Genomic DNA, 21,214 nt, shown 5'->3' on the forward strand with positions numbered 1-21,214 from the left:
CTCCTCTCTGTCCTGTGGTGTCCAGGCAGTGTGTCTCTCTCCTCCTCCTCTTCTCTGTCCTATGGTGTACAGTGGGTCAGTATTAGTGGGCTACACCCAGGCTCACTCACTGCGAGTGTGATCTCAGCAGAGTCTCTGTACTCTTGGGACACTTGACTCACCTGTCTCTCTCTTTCTCTCCCTGTGCTGTCCCTCTCCTGCCCCCTCTCTCCCTCCTCGGACTCCAGCTGGAGGAGGTCCAATCACCACCTCCTGTGAGACAGAAGAAAAAGAAGGTGGGTAATGCTCTGATCCTCTCTTTACTCCTGTCCAGTGTCCAGTCAGTGTGTGTGTATGAACCCCTCTCTCTCTCAGTGCAGTGTTCATGTACTGGAGTGTCCAGTCAGTGTGTGTGTATGAACCCCTCTCTCTCTCAGTGCAGTGTTCATGTCCTGGAGTGTCCAGTCCGACTCTTAACGTGACTCTCCTGTCTCTGCTTCAGAAGTGCTGGTGCGTCTTTTTAAAGTCCCTGAGCTGCATGTCGGTGGAGACAGATGATAAGGACGAGCCGATGGAGGCGGCGGAGACCGTGTGTCAGGAGAGGAAGAGTGAGGGAGAGGAGGAGCAGGCTGCCGGGAAGGACAAGAAGAAGAGGAGGTGCAGGTGAGCAGACAGGGGGACGCCGCCCGGTCGTGTCTGTGATTCAAGGAGGAGTCTCCTCTTGCTGTTTGATGTCATGGTGATGTCCGTGTCTGTGTCCTTCACACCTGCAATAACAATATTCTTTCCAGGTTCCTTTCCTGGTTCTGTGCCAGCTAAGATCGGAGTCGCCTTCCCCACCAAGGACTGGACTGGACTGGACTGGACTGGAGCTGAGGGACACCAGACTGGACTGGACTGGAGCCAAGGGACCCCAGACAGTGCTGGACCGAAGCTGAGGGACCCCAGACTGCACTGGACCGGAGCTGAGAGACACCAGACTGGACTGGACTGGAGCTGAGGGACCCCAGACTGTGCTGGACCGAAGCTGAGGGACCCCAGTCTGTGCTGGGCCAAAGCTGAGGGACCCCAGTCTGTGCTGGACCGAAGCTGAGGGACTCCAGACTTTGCTGGACCAAAGCTGAGGGGCCCCAGACTGGACTGGACTGGAGCTGAGGGGCCCCAGGCTGTGCTGGACCGAAGCTGAGGGACCCCAGACTGGACTGGACCAAAGCTAAGGGACCCCAGACTGTGCTGGACTGAAGCTGAGGGACCCCAGTCTGGACCGAAGCTGAGAGACCCCAGTCTGTGCTGGACCGAAGCTGAGGGACCCCAGTATGGACTGCACTGGAGCTGAGGGACCCCAGTCTGGACCAAAGCTGAGGGACCCCAGTCTGTGCTGGGCCGAAGCTGAGGGACACCAGTCTGGACTGAAGCTGAGGGACCGCAGACTGTGCTGGACCGAAGCTGAGGGACCCCAGTCTGTGCTGGGCCGAAGCTGAGGGACCCCAGTCTGTGCTGGACCGAAGCTGAGGGACCCCAGACTGGGCTGCACTGGAGCTGAGGGACACCAGACTGGACTGGACTGCACTGGAGCTGAGGGGCCCCATACTGGACTGGACCAGAGCTGAGGGGCCCCAGACTGGACTGGACCGGAGCTGAGGGACCCCAGACTGGACTGGACCGGAGCTGAGGGACCCCAGATCCCAGTCTGGACTGAAGCTGAGGGACCCCAGTCTGGACTGAAGCTGAGGGACCCCAGACCCCAGTCTGGACTGAAGCTGAGGGAACCCAGACTGGACTGTGGAAAACTTTCACATTATCTCCACCTGAGTCCTCAGATCGTCTGCATGACCTTGTATTATTAAGTATTATTTTAAGGTCCTGTGATGATCGTAAGATGGGGGGGGGGGGGGGTGTCCCTTGACATTAATCTGTATTGTAATTTTTGTTCTTTTGTTAAGCATCATTAAAATGTTTTTTAAAAAAAGCTTTTGGTTTTTTCCCTCCCCCCCCCCGAAACGAACGAACAGAGTCTGTCTTTCTCTTTCATCCCGGAGAGTTTGTGGTTGATGGATTGAGGCCGAGAGCCCTCGTTGTCGGCGTGCCACCAGTTAGCGGGGCTAAAGCAGGGGGGGCATCGTGTCCAATACTCCTTGAAACGAGACAGATTTCAAGCCACCTCCGTCTGAAGAGAAGGAAGTTGACCACGAACTCCAGGGTGTCCTAGGAAGCTCTTTAGCCATCGTTTGCCCAGCAGCCATCTCACCCTGCAGCTCCCAGCTAGCAGCCCCCTCCCCACTGGAGCCCAGCAGGTAGAAGCCTGGTCAGTACCTGGAGGGGAGACTCCTGGGAAAAACTGAGGTTGCTGCTGGGAGAGGTGTGAGTGGGGCCAGCAGGGGGCGCTTTCACCCTGCGGTCTGTGTGGGTCCTGATGCCCCAGTATAGTGACGGGGGACACTGGACTGTAAACAGGCGCCGTCCTTCGGATAAGACGTCAAACCGAGGTCCTGACTCTCTGTGCTCATTAACAATCCCGGGGTGTTTCTGGAGAGGAGTAGGGGTGTTACCCCAGTGTCCTGGCCTGATTCCCCCCCTGGTCTTGACCCATCATGGCCTCCTTATCACCCCCCCTCTCTGAACTGGCTCCATCCCTCTGCTCTCCTCCCCACTGAGAGCTGCTGTGTGCTGAGCGGACTGGAGCATCATCCACGTGGGGGCTGCACACTGGGGGGGCTGGAGGGGATCCCCCTGACCTGGGAAGAGCTCTGAGTGGAGAGTCCAGACTTATTAATTATTATTATTATTCGTGCTGCACTGGGCTTCAGTCCTGGTAGTGAGAGGGGGATCTGTGATCAGTACAGATACTTATGACTGTATAATAATACACGATAGAAATGGAAAACAGGGTAGCGCTGTAGTCTCTTCGAAACGTTTTGAACTGCCAGAAGAAGTTTTCACAACCCGGACTCGTGAAGGTACAGGTCTTCTCCCTTCGTCCGGAGTAAGGTGAGAGGTTATCCCCTCGGGGCGCAGTATCCCCGATGCACCCCCCCACCACCACCCAAAATGACACACACTTCTGTGACGATTGGGAGACCCCGGTTCGATCAGCCCCTGCGGTGTAGGAAACGACCCGCTGGAGAGAACACGCAGACTCCACACAGAAGGGTCACCTCGGCATTTATTCCAACAGCAAAACACCAGAGAGAAACGGGTCTCCGAAAGATGAGCGCACACCGGGAAAAACACGAAGGGGTCATTACAAATGGGAATAGGAGTTCTTTTTTTCTTTTCCGGACGTCAGTTGTATCGTGTCCTGGTGATTTCTCCCGTTTCGAACGGAGTTCAATGTCACGTTTCTACTTTATTAGAGAGAGGCACTGAACTTTGGGGAACGTGACATCCACCCAGTATTACTAGTAGGTTGATAAATATAAATGTTCTTTTTCCCCCCGTATGATACCTCGCGAAATATAACGATGGCCAACTCCTTAAGTCGAAATTTAAACCCTTCTCAGGCTACAAGACAGTCCGTCAGCATCGCCGCGGCCCGAAGCGCGACCTTCGGTATGACGTTGGCGGAAAAGGGGGTAGGGTAAGTGCGTCACAGCCGGGGGTAGCCCCTATCACGTGAGAGGGGTGCGGCGGGCGACGAGCCCCCGGGGGCGAAGAGAAGTTGATTTGCGTGGGGTGTGGAAACACTACACGACCGGGCAAACGAGCCGTTTTTTTTTGTTTTGTTTTTTCAGAACATCAGAACAACCGCAGAGATGACCATCAATCCACCTCCGGACGTTTCCTTTTTTGTCCTTTTTGGCCTCCAAAATAAAAAAAAAAACTGGGATCCATCGTGGCGTTGCCAAATTAAAACGTCAACCACTTTTCGGGCTTTCGTGCTGTCCATGATGAAACCGTCATGGTTGTGTAAGGATACGTTACGTCACAGACCGGCGGCGCTCGGACGTGAGGAGTGTCGTTACGTTTTTGAAACGGGCACGTCAGACAAGATCTCTGACAAGATCTCTGAAAAACCCAAACCTGTAAGATTCAATTTCAATTCAGTTTTTTTTATATAGCGCCTTTCACAACAAGAATGCCCCAAGGCCCCGAACAAAGGAGTTGTTCCACACCCCCGCCACCCTCTGTGTACAGTAGAGCCCCCTGTACTGACTGGAGGAGCTCACCCAGCTGTGTCTGGAGAGAAGCCGGGGTATCGGCTTCAACCACAGGGCTGTGCGGCTTGTTCCCCACCCCCACCCCCTTCTGTGTACAGAAGAGCCTCCTGTCCTGACTCCAGTAGGAAATGTCACCTGGAGGCAACACACCGGCTTCTTTTAACAGATCACCTCGGGAATCGGGAACAACGGAGCTGTGTGCGGCCGTCTGTACGGAGGGGTTCAGCGCGGAAGGGCTCCGGGCTCGGGTCTGGACCCGGGGGGGGGGGGGGGAGACTGTCTGTGTGGAGTCTGCATGTTCTCCCTGTGTTCTTCGGGTCCAAAGACAGGCTTTTGGGCTAATTGGCTTCTGGGAAAACTGGCCCTGGTGTGTGTGTGTCCTATGATGGAGTGCTGTCCTGTCCAGGGTGTGTGAGTGAGTGTGTGTTTGTCATGTGATGGACTGGTTCCTGTCCAGGGTGTGTGAGTGTGTGTGTCTGAGTGTCCTGTGAGGGACTGGTGTCCTATCCAGGTTGTGTGTGTGTGTGTCCTATGAGGGACTGGTGTCCTGTTCAGGGTGTGTGTGTGTGTGTGTGTGTGTGTGTGTGTGTGTGTGTGAGTGTGTGTGTGTGTGTGTGTGTGTGTGTGTGTGTGTGTGTGTCCTGTGAGTGACTGGTGTCCTGTCCAGGGTGTGTGAGTGTGTGTGTGTCCTGTGATGGACTGGTGTCCTATCTAGGGTGTGTGTATGTCCTGTGATGGACTGGTGTCCTGTCCAGGGTGTGTGAGTGAGTGTGTGTGTGTCCTGTGATGGACTGGTGTCCTGTCCAGGGTGTGTGAGTGTGTGTGTCTGTGTGTCCTGTGATGGACAGATGGTACCAAGCCTGGACACCCATGAGACACTGGCTTCCTCAGAAGACTCTCACGGAGGGCACACTGTCCCTAACCCGGGTCCAGAAGAAACTACAGTGATCTATAATTCCTGCGCCTCGGAAGGGTTTATGACGTCTATGTCCGGCGCCCGCGCCCGTGGACCGGCGGTTTGGCGTCGCGCTCCGCAGCTCGAGCTTCGGTGCGAGGCAGGGCGGGAGGGAGCCGATGTGGCCTCGGCGCCATCTTTGCTGGTGAGTCAATTGTGACCGTTGCGGTACAATAAACCATCAATAAACCTTTTCCCACCCCGTCCAGTATTTCTGTCGCGGCCCACGTCCCTTACAATCGACAAACTATAAAAAAAACAGTAGCCCTTCGCAACATTACACGCCATTTTTTTATTTTAAACGTCCGCTAGATACGCAGGTGGCTCGATACCTGTCTTATCCTCGCCGGCGTCTTTATACCGGCAAGTGAATTTTATTTGGGGTCCCTCAGAATTGTGACAAAAATGTCAGTGAACCACAATAAAAAACGAAACTTTTTTTTTAAAGGCGGTGAATGGATTTTTTGAGTAACCATGTAGCGACTAACGTAAGGAAAAAAAATTGTCTTTCCCTACGAAGACGTTTTGGTACAGGACTTTCTTTAAATATCAGTTGTGCATAGCGTTTTACAAAATGTTGATGATGATCTTGGAGATAATTGCAAAGGAAAATTGAGATAACTACCAAAACATTACGTGTGAAACGACAGGACAGAACTTTGAACCCACAAAGAAACAAAGGTATGAAATATTGCCTCGTCATGGGGGGTTGATAATTGTAGTAAGTGTTCCTAATTTTCGTAAAGAAATGTATATTATGGGAGTCACACGTGAGATTTAGTGTATATACGTTTCATATTGTGCATATATACGGGGTTAAAAAGTGGAATGAGTATGATTATAAACTCGTGTGTCCTATAATCAGATAATTTTTGAACAAGCTTTGATTAGACAGGTGAAAAACAACATCAGATCCTTTATTTTAATATATTCTCACGTCTGAATATCAGCTTCTCCCCTCTGGCCAACATTTCAGGGCTCCCAGGTGTAGATCTCAAATTGAAACAAATATTAATTTGTTACCCAGTTAAACAGTTAATAGAAGTGAGTGACCAGGGTAAATAAAGGTGGGTCAGTGTAAACTGTTTATTCTGGACCAGACTTCGTCATGTGTGATATGTCATGACTTCTTATATTAAGTTTTATCTTTATATTTAGTTCTACATGTGTAATAGATGCGATGTGTGTCCATAAAAAGGTTTCTCCAGGGGAAAATCAAGTTCGTTTTAAAACCGTGTTTCCTTTTTAGGGTACGTTTGCATTCCAAGTGTGGGGTTTTTGCCTTTTTATCATATTTTGGATGTGAATCCGTGGTATTTTTGCTGAGACAAGTTGCCTTTCTTATACGCGGAGGGATCTGCTCGTGAGATGTCCGCTTGGTCCATTTCTGAGCTCAGTATAAGGTGTAGAAAGCATGACTGTCATCATAACCCGCATCTCACCCAGGTGTGGAATAATGTTGTGACTATTGCTTCAGCAATAACATGCTGATTGCATGTTTCTAGATGGGTATAACAGAGATCTCAACTACTGAGGGGCCTTATTAATAAAGTCTCCACAGCCGAAGCGCTGTGTCTCTTTTCAGCTGGCGATAAACCTTTCCTCGATCCTTTGCGGACTTGTAAAACTGTTCCTGATCAGAATAAAAAACGCTCACGCTAATACACAAGCACCCGTGTCTCGCCAAAGCTGACAAATAAACAGACGGACAAGCCGCACTGCACGTGTGAACAGGGGAATGAGCAAGCGAGCGGGGATAGGGCGCCTCCTGCGCTTAAAAGCTTACAGCACCTGGTATTCCCAGGCGGAATCCCATCCAAGTACTAACCAGGCCCATCCCTGTTTAGCTTCCGAGATCAGACGAGATCAGGCGTGCTCAAGGGGGTGTGGCCGTAAGCGAGAGCAAGACTCGCTGGCACCCTTCTTATTGAGAGGACAGCTCCGTCACCTCTTTTACGACGCTGCTTTTTTTCCCTTGAGTTTTTCTCTTCTTCCCACGTTCTCTCTCTTCACTGCCTTCGTCCCCGCTCTATTTCACTTCAGCCTTTCACTCTTGCTTCCTTCCAATGAGGACGGAGCTTCGGGAGAAAGGGCGCTATAGAGGATCGCCGTGGAGAGCTGCTGCTGTGCTTTGACATCTGAGCTCTGTGGAAAACGATCTCAATACAATTCTGACAAACGCGACTCTCCAAACGCCAGCCGAACAAGTCTCCACAGCCGAAGCGCTGTGTCTCTTTTCAGCTGGCGATAAACCTTTCCTCGATCCTTTGCGGTCTTGTAAAACTGTTCCTGATCAGAATAAAAAACGCTCACGCTAATACACAAGCACCCGTGTCTCGCCAAAGCTGACAAATAAACAGACGGACAAGCCGCACTGCACGTGTGAACAGGGGAATGAGCGAGCGAGCGGGGATAGGGCGCCTCCTGCGCTTAAAAGCTTACAGCACCTAGTATTCCCAGGCGGTCTCCCATCCAAGTACTAACCAGGCCCATCCCTGTTTAGCTTCTGAGATCAGACAAGATCAGGCGTGCTCAAGGGGGTGTGGCCGTAAGCGAGACTAAGGCTCGCTGGCACCCTTCTTATTGAGAGGACAGCTCCGTCACCTCTTTTACGACGCTGCTTTTTTTCCCTTGCGTTTTTCTCTTCTTTCCACGTTCTCTCTCTTCACTGCCTTCGTCCCCGCTCTATTTCACTTCAGCCTTTCACTCTTGCTTCCTTCCAATGAGGACGGAGCTGCGGGAGAAAGGGCGCTATAGAGGATCGCTGTGGAGAGCTGCTGCTGTGCTTTGACATCTGAGCTCTGTGGAAAACGATCTCAATACAATTCTGAAAAGCGCGACTCCCCGAACGCCAGCCGAACAAGTCTTTAAGTGGAAATCTAATAAGTAAATTGATTCCTAAAATGTAGAGAGCTTTGCAAAGAAATATATTGGGTCTTTTAGATAATATATTTCAAGGATGTAATTCCTGTGCTACAGTACGTGCAGAATTTTAGAAAACAGTGCGTCAACAAAGTACACTGTTTAGGTTACTTTAGAAGACAATGTACCAAAACAATATATGCTGTCTGGGTCGTTAGAATTAGCTGAAAGTAACTGATAAGCTTTGAATAACATATCTAGTGCTTCTTCTTTCGCTTTTTGATGTAATCTGTTTTCTCTTAGGGAAAGTGGAAGTTTTAGAATGGACAAAGCGCTGAGCTTTTTTACAGCGCAACGTCTTATGAAAACCCTGTACTGCTTGTAACAAATTGAGTCTCTGGTTGCTCCCAATATTGAAATAAAGACCTTACTCAGGTGAGAACTCTCTCTTGTGGCTTCCTTGATAGTTATATTTCCATGACACCGGTTTTAATGTCTGTAGATTGTATCTTATTTTTATTTTTTGTTTTGTTTCATGTTCATATTATGTGTTTTCACCCGGTTGACTCCAGTTAATAACAGTTCACCCAGTTAATAGCCACTTTTTATGCGCGAAAAACGGGTTATCTTTCTTTCTCGTGATCAGCTTAGTATCTTTCTGTAAGTTTTTTTCTTCTTAATTAAACGTTTAAAATACATGAATTTCATAAAGACAACACACGTTTCGAACAGAAAAAAATCATATTCTGTTCTCTTCCTGGTATGTATAACAGATCAGCATGTCTTATTTTCCCAATTGCTTTTTTCCACTGTATTTATCATAATGGCTAGCCAATGTCCTCTCTTTGCTAGGTAATGTTACTTGTGGATGTGCTTCTGCGTTGCGTAGAAGCACATGTATCCATAGAAAGTGTATTATACTACTATTTGAGCTACAGTACATAAAAATAATTATATCGTTATTAATTTCTTTAGGTACGTGATTCCATATTATATTCCCTATTAATCAAATTCTAAAAGTATGCTTTTGTTTACTCCGATAACGAGCACATTCACAGAAAATGTGAATATCTTATGACTTTTCACAAAGTATATAAAGTTAAGATGGTCAGAAGGAGCATGTAAAAACGTTTCCGAAACGTGGTAAAATCTTACTACATGTAAGACTTTGATGCTTAAAATGTTTAGGAAGAAAGTGGAATACTGGTGTGTAGTTTTTCTTTAAACTACCAATACCAGCCATATACAGTTTACACTATATGTTTATGTTCCTAAATTAATATAGTTTATGGTGGTGTATCGTGGTTGTAGAGGTTTGATGGGTTTACTGAGACAATTATTAATTGTAGCAGTAATCACGAGGTTGTTCGTTGTGGCTTTTAGAAAATCAATCGTCAGAACAACTAACAACGCACACACACGGGTTCAATACACGAGATACATTTATTAACATAAATTGTGCACCAAACATATACTAGTCTGCCTGGATACGAGCGGCAGACCTTACTGTGAGGGTTATCAATATACAAGGTATATAATCTCGAAGAGATGCAAACACAAAGATACACAGCAGAGAATATATGTCAATATATATCATTCGGTTACCAAATCGCTAATCAGTGTTATTACCCACTGTTACTCTAAACTCGGAAGTAAATACATTACTCATGAATTAAATTGATAACAACTTTTTTTGAGGTACAACTGAATTCTCGAGACAGAATGTAGAACATGGGGTTTACTTATCCACTGTGTATGGATTTGGAATCTCCCGGCACGAACACCAAACCAGCTGACAAGCTCTGTTGCAGCCTCTGTTCCAGCAGTTGTCTAATGGGCGTTGTCCCGGCGTCCTCTGGCTACCAGTCTGAATCCATCAAGAAGACAGGAATTTTAATATCGCACTGCCGTCTTGTGTACAAAATATTTGTTCAGCTCTAACGTCTGTGTGCGTTGACAAGGCATCTCAAAAGGAGGTATTAAATAAGAAAATGATCCTTTCTGTTACCATTCCTGTGGTTGGAGCGTTGTTTCACCCTTTTACGTTCTGCAATATTTACAGACAAGGTTTTATCACTGGAGTTGTACAGAACAAGTGTGCATCAGTCCATGAAAATCATCAGTACTGCTGTTTTTCTATGCATAGTTTAATCAAGAGCACTTAAAAGATGCAAAAGATGGATTGTGGTCTGTGAGCACCTGCACATCTTCGGAAGTTCTCTATGTCGGGGGTGTAGCTTAGTGGTAGAGTGCTTGTCTTACATGTATGAGGTCCCAGGTTCAATTCCTAGCATCTTCAAGTGCTTTATGTTACTGTGCTCACATCGCAGTCTTCTGTCGAGTGAGAACTCTTTGCTCGTGTTCATAGAGAGCCAGGTTTACACAATTAAACTTGAAGTGCTACAGTGTTCTCTGCAGTTTTAGATGTACCTCCAAAGCATTTAGTTCTGTTAACTACCAAAGAATGTGAACTAATTTAAAGTCACATTCAGGAAATCCAGAGAACGTCTTCACACTTGTCGTGGCTGTTGCAGAAAAACCTCACCCGGGATTTCCTGAGAGATCATTCACCGAGCGAGTCCTCCCTCTGGATTCCGCACTGAGCTGAAAGCTGCGCGAATTCCTCACTGCGTGTCCTGTACTGTGTAGCACAGTGACAAGAATGCCTTGAGTTCTTTTCCGTATGTGAAGGAAAATGCAAAAGAGCATGAAAAGTATTGATGGAATAAAATATCCATGGTACAACTCGAGAAAGAACTGACGGACAAAACAATGCCATTTGATGATTACAAGAGAAACACAACCGTCCGAATATGGGCTTGGATCCTGAACGCTTGTGTTAAAAGACAAAGCAAAGGATATAACCTGTAAATGTCTTCATGTCTTACAGTTTATGAAATAACACAATTTCTTACTTTCTTGATAATTTCTTACTATTGATAGATGCTTTTTTTAATTTTAACAGAATCACAATTACAGAAATTTGGGGTTAAACTGTTATTCACATATTCTAACGAAGAGAAACGTTAGTGTCTTCCGGTGTGTGAGCCCATTTCTCAAATAAGAAAAAAATAAGTTATATAAATTGAATTATTCTATTTTGTAGGCTTGCATAGTCTTATTCATATTTCAGTTAAACCTTTTCTTCTGTAGTAATTTCATTTGATATTGTATTAGTCCTGATTTACAATTTTTGGACATGGTTCATCTTAAATCATTTGTATTTAGTTTCAGTTTTGGAAAATCGTGCCCAGAAGCTACTAAAACTGGTAATGTTTGCATAATGTGTAATGCAATATTAGCATTTTGGGTGGGAAAACAAAAGGTATTTCTTGGTATTAATCCTAACACTTCATAAGCGGTGTTCGAGGATTTCTCGCTTCAGATAAAGCTGTCACTACATCATAGATTTTTACTCAATCAATATCAGCAGTGTTATCGCTACCGAACGCTAAATATAGATCCTGGCAATACTAAGGAAGCAATCAATTTATACATTTTGATCATTGATATTGAGGAATAATATTATACAAATTGTGGTTTTCTGTTAATTGCCAATTTTATTGTAATTACATCTTCGTTTACAGATGTCTTGCATGTATCACAAGGTATAATAGTCGCCGTGTGTCCTCAGCTAAAATGTTTTAAAAAGTACAACAAAAGTACAATATGCTTAACAACATTTATGGTTATATCTATATTAAAATGAAGGTAAATATACCAAGATATTAAAAAACAATTGTACAGTCCTAATCTCATAATGCTTGTGAAGTTTTCCAATAAATCTGAACTGTAATTTTGAAATATTATTGCTGAGAATGGAAAGAGAATACAAAGATCAAAATCAACGAGTGAAAATACGAAAGTAGTTCATTAAACTGAGTTTCTTCCCTGAAATGATTTGATTTGCTTGCAAAGTACTGAGCAGCTTTGAAAGGATCGCGGGAATCAAATATACAGATGGGTTCAGAGTGTGCTTTCCAACTTTTGTTTAACATTTGTCTTTGATAGGGCAGAGTCGTCTTCACAATCTGGGTTACATAAACAGGTGACGTCAGTACAAAACAGCTTTCCTTCTTGGGGAACAACAGTTGTGTTCCATATTTCTAACTATTTTGGTTTCTGTGGTTATAGCTGTGACCTTGTGGCGCAAATGTAGCATGCCTGACTCCACATCAGAAGGCTGTGTGTTCAAATTATGTCGAGGTCTGCTTTTAGTTTTTCAGGTTCTGCTCGTCCTGAACACGGAATTCACACCATGTAGTTGAGTTCTATCTGTACACCACATAGATAATCTAAACAAAATAGAGCCCTACTGGACATACAGTTAGGATCTCACTCAGCGAATACCCTTGAACACAAGAGAGAAGGCACAGTTCACATCTGCGAAACATCACATCTGTCTTTAGAGACAGCTACATCAGAGAATGGAATCCCGGAAGTTTCAAATAACTTCTTTTAATACAGGTTCAAGCAAACCTGAAAGTTAGGGAGTTTCTGGACACTTTTGTTTTATTAAAAAGTGTCTGAAGCCTGAAAATGTAATTTGAAAAAAAAACGCTATTGGACATTAGCAGGTACTTTTTGTAACGCTTTGCTATTTCATGCTGGAAAACAGAGGAAACAGACCCAATGTTTGCTTTCAGGTGCGGTTCATTACATAATAGACATCTATTACTGAGGAGCTTGAATAAAATTTACACAAGCAAGGTAGAAGTCGAACCTACAATCTTATGATCTAAAATCAGATGTGTTATTTATTAAACTGCTGGTATTTCACATAACCTGAATTCCCCCATAGTGTGCTCAGCGTCGCTACTAGTAATATAACGCCCTGTCTAAAATTTCAAAGTGAGAAACATGTGTTTTCTGATTTTTTATGAGTTTTAAAATATAATCTCTTTAAATCAGACAAAGGGTTTATGTTTCGCACTGAAATTCCAATTGATTGAGAATTCAAAGAAAGACTGTTTTCTTCCACAACACCGTATATTTATCACATCCACCAGACTCTTCAACTTCTCCAGACCTTGCTGGGTGAGCATTTGCTCCTATAAATCAGGTCACGTATCATGTTAAATCACTTCTTCTCAACACAACATTTCCCGGTCCACGTTTTCTCTATGAAAAAAAGACATTTTTCCCTTGCACGATTTCTCATTTTTTATCAAAGCGGACAGAAATAAAAAAGAAGAAGAAATAGTGTTGCAAAAGAACTCTGTTGCCCTTGGGAGATGTCAAACGCATTGGACATGAAAAATGCCAGATAAAAGCCAATTCTCTTAGTTTCTCGTTGTCGGGGCTGCTACTGTATGTAAAAGAGGCCATTTGCTCTGAGAGCAGGTTCAGCGCTTTCTGAATGCAGATGTCTCAGAGCGATGTGTCCAAGTGGCTGTAAAAGGGGTTGGATGTCATGTCACCGTAGCTTAGTTGTGTCACGACCACCAGGCAGTCAAGACCAAAGCGTAAGCGAGCTAATCAGCCCCAGCAGCGGGTGATTATTAACAAACGCCGCCGCACGAGTTAAACCACCTGCGCACACTCATTGCGGTGCGCACTGCTATTTAAACCATCTTCACCTGCTTCCCACTGCTCGGTATTGCGTCTACTCCTTGAGAGCTCTACCTGGCGTTTTTCCCCGTACCTCGTTTATTCTGGATTTTGGATTCCCCTTCTGCCTTTTCGACTTTGCACCTCGCCTCTCGACTCGGACTGTCTGCTACCGGTGAACTTCCTTAATTACGACTTGCCTTTCGCCTTTTGACTACGACCTTGCCTCTCGTTCTGGTTTGTTCGCTTGCCTCATCTATCACCCGTGCCTGCGTCTGCACAGGATCCGTGTATCTTCTCACCAGGGATTCCTGTTGGTTAAAGTCCCTCTTTATTAAACAAAAGAACTGCGGTTTGAATCCCAGCTGTGTATTTCTTCCTATCTTGTAGTACAGAACGTACCATTTTGGGCACTCACAAAAGGGCTTGATTTCGTTAAATGCATGTGTTCATTTCCTTTCTGGAAAACTTGTTTTTGATTAAATTCACACAGCTTGCGAAACATGAAATTCAGTTCTTGGTTATCAGTGCAGAAGAAATATTACCGGCCGGCAAAAAGAACGGTAAGAGATTTTTTTTTTGATTCGAGAAAATATTCCACCAGTCAGTCTCTGTGGCACAATCGGTTAGCGTGTTCGGTTGTTATCCAAAAGGTTGGTGGTTCAAGTCCACCCAGGGTCGGGTTTCTTTTGCGATGTAAACATTGTTTTCGCATCGGTCGATTGGATTTTTGAGCTAAACCATAGCTATTTTAATATTTGTAGGAAATGCGACTGTTCAACACGTGTCAAAAATGTCCAATAATGCCCAACATCGCAACTCCCCAGAAAACCATATTCACCCAAGAAAAATGATCGTTGAATCGTCATTTATACTCCCGTCACATCCTCTGCTGAAATATTTTAAAAATACAATGCAGATTTGTTTGAGAACTTGACAAGCATTGTTTTGTTAGCACTGTGCAGTTGGATTTTAATATTTTGACATATTTACCTTAATTTTAAACTGTAAATACTGTACAATCTATTGTAATTGTGTTGTAATATTAAAATATGTTAGCTGAGGATGCAAAGGGGTGAAAGGGAAAGGTCAGAGGGTACAGTAACAACAAGGTTAGGATTGGTGGAGGTGGTAGGGGTGTTGATGGTTTTTCTCTGTAGAGGATGATTGAGTTTTTTATCGTTCTCTGAAGTGAGAAACTGGAAGAGTTGGGAGTTGAGAGATCTGATGAGGTTAGTTATAAAAGGAAGTTGATGTGGAGCTGTTAGCTGTAAGAATTCCTTAATGTCTTTGATGTTGTCATCAAAGATAAACTGCAGTAAGCAAAGATAAAAAGAAAATTATCTTTGCATACTGCCCTGTCTTTCTAACAACTGAAGAAGGCATGGAATAACCTTTTACTTGTTCCTTTGCAGCCTACGCATGCCGACGCAGCTACAGTATAGTTCTGCAAGTCCATCTAAAATAACTTTGTTAATATATGCAGGTGATAAATTAACGTGTCTGAGTATCTTTTCCAGCTTTACTGAATTACATCAACTTGCCCACCGAGGATAAGCGTACCTCCGTTGCCCGAGTAACGTGACGCCTGTGAATGACGTGTAAAGAGCGCATTCTATACCTAGTGGAGACGGACAACGTTTCCAGCGCTGGGTTTCAGGGGCTTTCCCAACCTCTCCTCGACCTTTAAACGCCTTACATAGTAAATTTACATTATCCTGTAATATGAATTTCCCTAACAGAAAAAAAAAATGTAACAGAAGAAACTCTCGTAAGGTTAAATTCCCCCCCCCACGATTACAACCTCCGATTAAACTGCTGCCTGACCGGTGTACGCATCGCCAGTCCGCTCCGGCTCCGCAGGAGACGGGCTGTCAAACCCGAGACGGGAATCCGGGTCCGGGCTGCCCCACGGGTGAGTGAACCACCGTCCTCTCCGGGCTTAGTCCGGACGGAAGCTCAGTAGTACCTAGTGCCCTGTTCACTAACTGCTGTAGGGTACGAGAGGTCGGCGGTGACTAAACACTCCGCCTGCAGGGAGAGGGACGGGACGGAGACGGTTATTCTCTTCTGGCAGTTTATTTTAACTGTCACATTTCCACCGTCTCTCTCTCTCTTTCATTTTCATCCTGCTCTCTCCCGTTTCCTCGTCACATGGCCGCCGCATGGCCAGTCAGAGAACAAGGAAACGCGTGTATCATCATCGTAAACCTGTTCAGAGACGGAAGTAGAGCTCTCTTTAACTTAAAAATATTTTAAACTGCATAACCGAATAAAACAATGACAACGGCCCAGGGCATAAACGCGCACCAGTTTCTGACGCGTAGGCGGACTTCAGAGGCGCCTGACTCCTTTTGTCGTTGAACCGACTTCTGTCTTCATTACTTCGGAGTTTCACTCCTACTTCGTATCAGAAATAAATAACTTTCCACACGACTTTACAGGAAGCTGGAAACAACAGGTTCGAGAAGTGATATTTACATGTCTCTATATATAATACTTTCCGTACAAATAAAAGGTATAGATGTCTGGGGGAGGCTCAGTGGTTGTTATTCCTGCCCTGGGATCAGTTCAGAACCTGGGGTGCTGTCTGTGTGGAGTTCTGAACTGTGTTTGTGGGGGTTTCCTCCTGGTGCTCCAGTTTCCTCCCAGTCCAGAGACAGGCTGGGGGGTTAATTGACTTCTTGGTGTGTGTGTATATGTGTGTGTCCTGTGATGGACTGGTGCTCCGTCCAGGGTGTGTGTGTGTCCTGTGATGGACTGGTGCCCTGTCCAGGGTGTGTGTGTGTGTGTGTGTGTGTGTGTGTGTCCTGTGATGGACTGGTGTCCTGTCCAGGGTGTGTGAGTGTGTGTGTCCTGTGATGGACTGGTGTCCTGTCCAGGGTGTGTGTGTGTGTGTGTGTGTGTGTGTGTGTGTGTGTGTGTGTGTGTGTGTGTGTGTGTGTGTGTGTGTGTGTGTGTGTGTGTGTGTCCTGTGATGGACTGGTGTCCTGTCCAGGGTGTGTGAGTGTGTGTGTCCTGTGATGGACTGGTGCCCTGTCTAGGGTGTGTGTGTGCGTGTCCTGTGATGGACTGCTGTCCTGTCCAGGGTGAACCCTGCCCTGTGCCTGTTGCTTGCTGGGATAGACTCCAGCTCCCCCCTGTGACCCTGGACTGGATACAGCTGTTAGAAAATGGATGTCACTGTCCCCGGTCTCTTTGTGTGTGTCAGTGTCCCAGGTCTCTCTATGTGTGTCACTGTCCCCAGTCTCTGTGTGTGTGTGTCACTGTCCTTGGTCTCTCTGTGTGTGTCACTGTCCCTGGTCTCTCTGGCTGTGTCAGTGTCCTCGGTCTCTCTCTCCAGATGCGCTCCAGAGGTGGCAAGGCTGTAGACTGGAGGATGATGGGAGTGTGGCTCTGTTTGATCACTACAGCTTCAATGGACAAGACTTCCTGTCCTTTGAGGTGGACAACATGACCTGGAGAGCAAGTTCCCTGGAGGCAGAGGGCACTCAAAGGGACTGGAACCAGAACAAGATTAAAAACCAGTATACCAGATTCTTCCTGGAGACTGACTGTATGGAAACACTGAAGAGATTCCTGCAGTACAGAAAGAAACACAAAAACCACACAAAGGTGAGACAGAGAGATATCAGATACAATATGAGACAAATGCACCTAGAAGCTCTACACAAGAAGTTCCCCCATGTGCAGAGGAGTGGGTGGCACAGTGCAGTTTCTGGGGTGCTGTCTGTGTGGAGTTTGCATGTTCACCTCATGTTTGTGTGGGTTTCCTCCCACTTGCTGGTGGGTAAATTGGCTTATGGGAAATTGGCTCGTGTGTGAGTGTGTGTCTGTGTCTGTGTGAATGTGAAGCTTGTGTGATCCTGTGTGAATAGGACCTGTCTGCAGTGCTCCAGTTCTACTGTGATCTCCTTTCTTAGCCTGAGGAACAGACAAAGAGAAAATGTGTTTGATTTGTATAATTGTCTAATACTGACATGTTTTGGTTGTAAAGGTTTGCAGAAAGGAGCCACACAATATTTTGTCTGTGCAGCGATGTCGCCTCACCTTGCACAGTGTCCACACTAATTCTCAGTGTGTTAACATTGCTTCTGGTCTCCCTCTCAGTCTCTCCTCAGGTGTTTGTCTCTTCCGAGCATCTGGGAGACACACAGAGCTGTTCCCTGTCCTGTCTGGTCACTGGGGCTTCAGTCCTAGAGTCATAGAGGTCAGTTTGTCCAGGCCTGGAGAGACCGAGGGAGAGGACGTGTGGTCCAGTGGGCTCAGACCCAATGGAGACAGCTGAGGAAGAGTGTGGAGATCTGAGAGAGTAAGATCGAGGAATACAGCTGTACTGTCACTCATCACAGCTCCAACCACAGCGTCACGCTGAGCTGGGGTAAGTGTCTGGAGCAGATCAGTGTGTGTTATACTATATCACACACGGGGGTGAGAGTGGAGCAGATCAGTGTGTATTATACTGTATCACACACTGGGGTGAGTCTGGAGCAGATCAGTGTGTATTATACTGTATCACATACAGGGGTGAGTCTGGAGCAGATCAGTGTGTATTATACTGTATCACATACAGGGGTGATACAGGAGCAGATCAGTGTGTATTATACTATATCACACACGGGTGAGTCTGGAGCAGATCAGTGTGTATTATACTGTATCACACACTGGGGTGAGTCTGGAGCAGATCAGTGTGTATTATACTGTATCACACACAGGCGAGTCTGGAGCAGATCAGTGTGTATTATACTGTATCACACACTAGGGTGATAACAGAGTCACATTATTTTTGTTATGCAGCAGGTAACGTCTGAAACTTTTATTGTCTCTATAACAGATTATGCCGCATGTCTGAACTCTAACCACCTGGATTCCAGACTGCATGTCAGGGTGATTCTGGCACTTCTGTGTGTGATGGCAGCAGGGGCTGTAGTCATCTTGCACCAGAAGAAGCTGTGCTGTGTGCCATTTTTACCACTGTCTTCACAAAGTCTTTTCACAGACCCCAGCTTGCTCTCCATGAGACACACAGACAGGGAGAGAAGCTGGGGGTCAGAGTGCAGGGTCAGCCATTGTACAGCACCCCTGGAGCAGTTGGGGTTAAGGGCCTTGCTCAGGGGCCCAAAGGAGTAGGATTCCTCTGCCGGCCGCAGATTTTTAAAAAAGATTTTAAGATTTTTAAAGTACGCAGGCTGGATAGCCAGTAGCCATATCACCCTGCAACTCGCAACTGGTCAGTACTTGGATGGGAGACCTCCTGGGAAAGCTGAGGTACTGCTGGGAGAGGTGTTAGTGTGGCCAGCAGGGGGCGCTCACCCTGCAGTCTGTGTGGGTCCTAATGCCCCAGTATAGTGATGGGGACACTAGACTGTAAACAGGCGCCGTCCTTCGGATGAGACGTAAAACCGAGGTCCTGACTCTCTGTGGTCATCAACAATCCCAGGGTGTTTCTCGAAAAGAGTAGGGGTGTTTCCCCAGTGTCCTGGTCTAATCCCCCCCTGGTCTTTACCAGTCACAGCCTCCTAATTATCCCCATCTCTGAACTGGCTTCATCCCTCTGCTCTCCTTCCCACTGAGAGCTGCTGTGTGCTGAGCGGACTGGAGCATCATCCAGGTGGGGCTGGAGGGGATCCCCATTAACCTGTAAAGTGCTTTGAGTGGAGTGTCCAGAAAAGCACTATATAAATGTAAGGGATTATTATTAATTTTTATTATTAAGCTGTTTAAGATGGCAACACACTTCAGGCGCATGGAACATGAATGCTGGACACGAATATTAATAAGCTTCCAATGACAACACCACAGAGCAAGAACACGTTTGAGCTGAAAGATGTATATTTCACATTGAAACCGCAGGAAGTCTGATTACAGTGTAATTATGTGGTGAATGTTTCTACCACCCTGGGGGTGTCAAAGCATGGTGTTGTAGTCCTAGATGGTGATGCATTTTTTAAAACTCTGTTTGCTTTTGGACATCCACTTTGTAGGAAGAGATTTAGTTCGAGTTTGCTTTTTATTTTATTTTATAGAAATTGGCCTGTCTCATTATTGTCCAGTGCTTCAGGTTAAGGAGCTAGAATTGTGTTAAGGAGCCTCTGAGACTCCTTATTTGATATATATGGAGTACCTGGGGGACAGCTCTGTGGCTCAGTGGTTTTGCTTGGCTGCCTCGTACTGCAGAGGCCCCGGGTTCAATTCCAGACCCAGAGTGCTGTCAGGGTGGAGTCTGCATATTCTTCCGTGTGTGTGTGTGTCCCTTATTGGACTAGCAGGGTACACCACTATCCATCCTGGATGCATGCACATGATCTCACAAAAGACTTGAACGCGGGTGCCTTGTGCTTCCATTGGATGACAGAGGAGCTACGACCACGATGATTACACAGTACCTAGTTTGGATGATGTCTTACGCTCATGAAAGTCGACTGCAGTTCCAGATATTGAGCAGGTATATTCAAGATTTATACAACCCTGACAGCCTCGATCCTTTCTTGACAGCCTTGTTAGGAACGAAGGCAATTACTGCTATGTTTAATTACTCTGGTGACCGACACCAAGCTGCATGGTCACTATAATCCACTATTTATTCCATACATGCCAGCGTGATTAAGTAGCACTATAACCCTGAGTATGCACAGATATATACAGTATGTCTCCTTCAAGAAGTTCCTTGAAGTATGTTCCTTTTAAATCATTAATACTACACTTTCTTATATTGATTAAATGAAATGGTCTGAGACACATGTTTGAAAAGTTTAAAATAGGCATGAGGGCGTTATCTACAATACAGTATTTCTAAATGTAAGAATGTGAGAGTTGTGTGGACCTTATCTTTTTTTTACCTTGTTTAGTCTTTTTTTTGGTCAAGTGCAATTGTATTACAGTATGTAGCCCCTGACGGTGTTATTGGTGTTATATGTTATATGTACTCTTGTTTGTACGGTATAAATTTTTGCTGTTGCAATAAAAAAAAACGAAAGTCGTGCATAGCAACGGTCACTAAGGAAGTGCGGCTTAATCCCGGAATTCCGGTGTCCGTGCAGTAGAGGGAGACACTCCCTCCGCTCTCACAGTGGATCAGCTGTCACCCTGCTCACAAGGGGGTGGAGGGGATCCCCATTAACCTGTAAAGAGCTTTGAGTGGAGAGTCCACAAAAGCGCTATATAAGTGTAAGCAATTATTATTATTTATAACAAATCAAATTACTTAAGAACATATGAAACGTTAATGATACCAATAGACAATTCAGCTTATTAGAGCTCAGTGTTTGTTCTGTACACATGTACTTATAATACATGGAATAATTTACAAAGATCCCACTACGTCCCCCTGTGTAGAATAGATGTTCATAATCTGTTTAGTCTATTGTTAGTCTCTAAACTGTCAAAATTGAAAATCTGACGTTTAATCATATTCCACTTACTGTAAGTCCACCTGTTCTGATCTGTGGTTTCAATGTCATCAACCATCAACTAACCAACCATTTTTATTCTCCTTAAAACTTTTGAAATCCAACTTTTGAGCAGCTGGTCAGAAAGTCAAGTTGCCCAGTAAGGCTGATCGAATGTTCCCTTCCAAACATACGTGAGAGGAAAAATACACCAGTGATTGCCAAAGCAAACAATTCTCAAAAAGTATTTCCTTGGACCTGAATACTACTACTACATTTAAATGTGATAATATATATATATATATTCATTAAACAACTCTCAA

The 21,214-nt window shown here is 45.5% G+C and overlaps 1 long non-coding RNA gene and 2 pseudogenes across 3 annotated transcripts; 1 reads left to right on the plus strand and 2 right to left on the minus strand.

Annotated features, from left to right (window-relative positions):
* Positions 1-6,870: 6,870 nt before the first annotated feature.
* On the minus strand, positions 6,871-6,989 carry LOC148667034 (5S ribosomal RNA; annotated as a pseudogene).
* A 537-nt stretch (positions 6,990-7,526) lies between these two features.
* Positions 7,527-7,645, minus strand: LOC148667035 (5S ribosomal RNA; annotated as a pseudogene).
* Positions 7,646-15,341: 7,696 nt separating this feature from the next.
* LOC148667036 (uncharacterized) lies at positions 15,342-20,489 on the plus strand. Of its 3 annotated transcripts, none has more exons than XR_015936964.1 (4): positions 15,342-15,418; positions 16,917-17,118; positions 17,614-17,884; positions 18,338-20,489. It is a non-coding gene; the product is annotated as an uncharacterized LOC148667036 (long non-coding RNA). The 3 variants fall into 3 exon arrangements; XR_015936963.1 differs by having other exon boundaries at positions 15,343-15,418; positions 16,847-17,118; XR_015936962.1 differs by lacking the exon at positions 15,342-15,418 and adding an exon at positions 15,732-15,964 and having other exon boundaries at positions 16,847-17,118.
* The last annotated feature ends 725 nt before the right edge of the window (positions 20,490-21,214 follow it).

Source organism: Lepisosteus platostomus, chromosome 5 (genome assembly GCF_059453375.1).
Source record: "Lepisosteus platostomus isolate fLepPlt1 chromosome 5, fLepPlt1.hap1, whole genome shotgun sequence".
In the NCBI taxonomy this organism is placed as follows: Eukaryota; Metazoa; Chordata; class Actinopteri; order Semionotiformes; family Lepisosteidae; genus Lepisosteus; species Lepisosteus platostomus.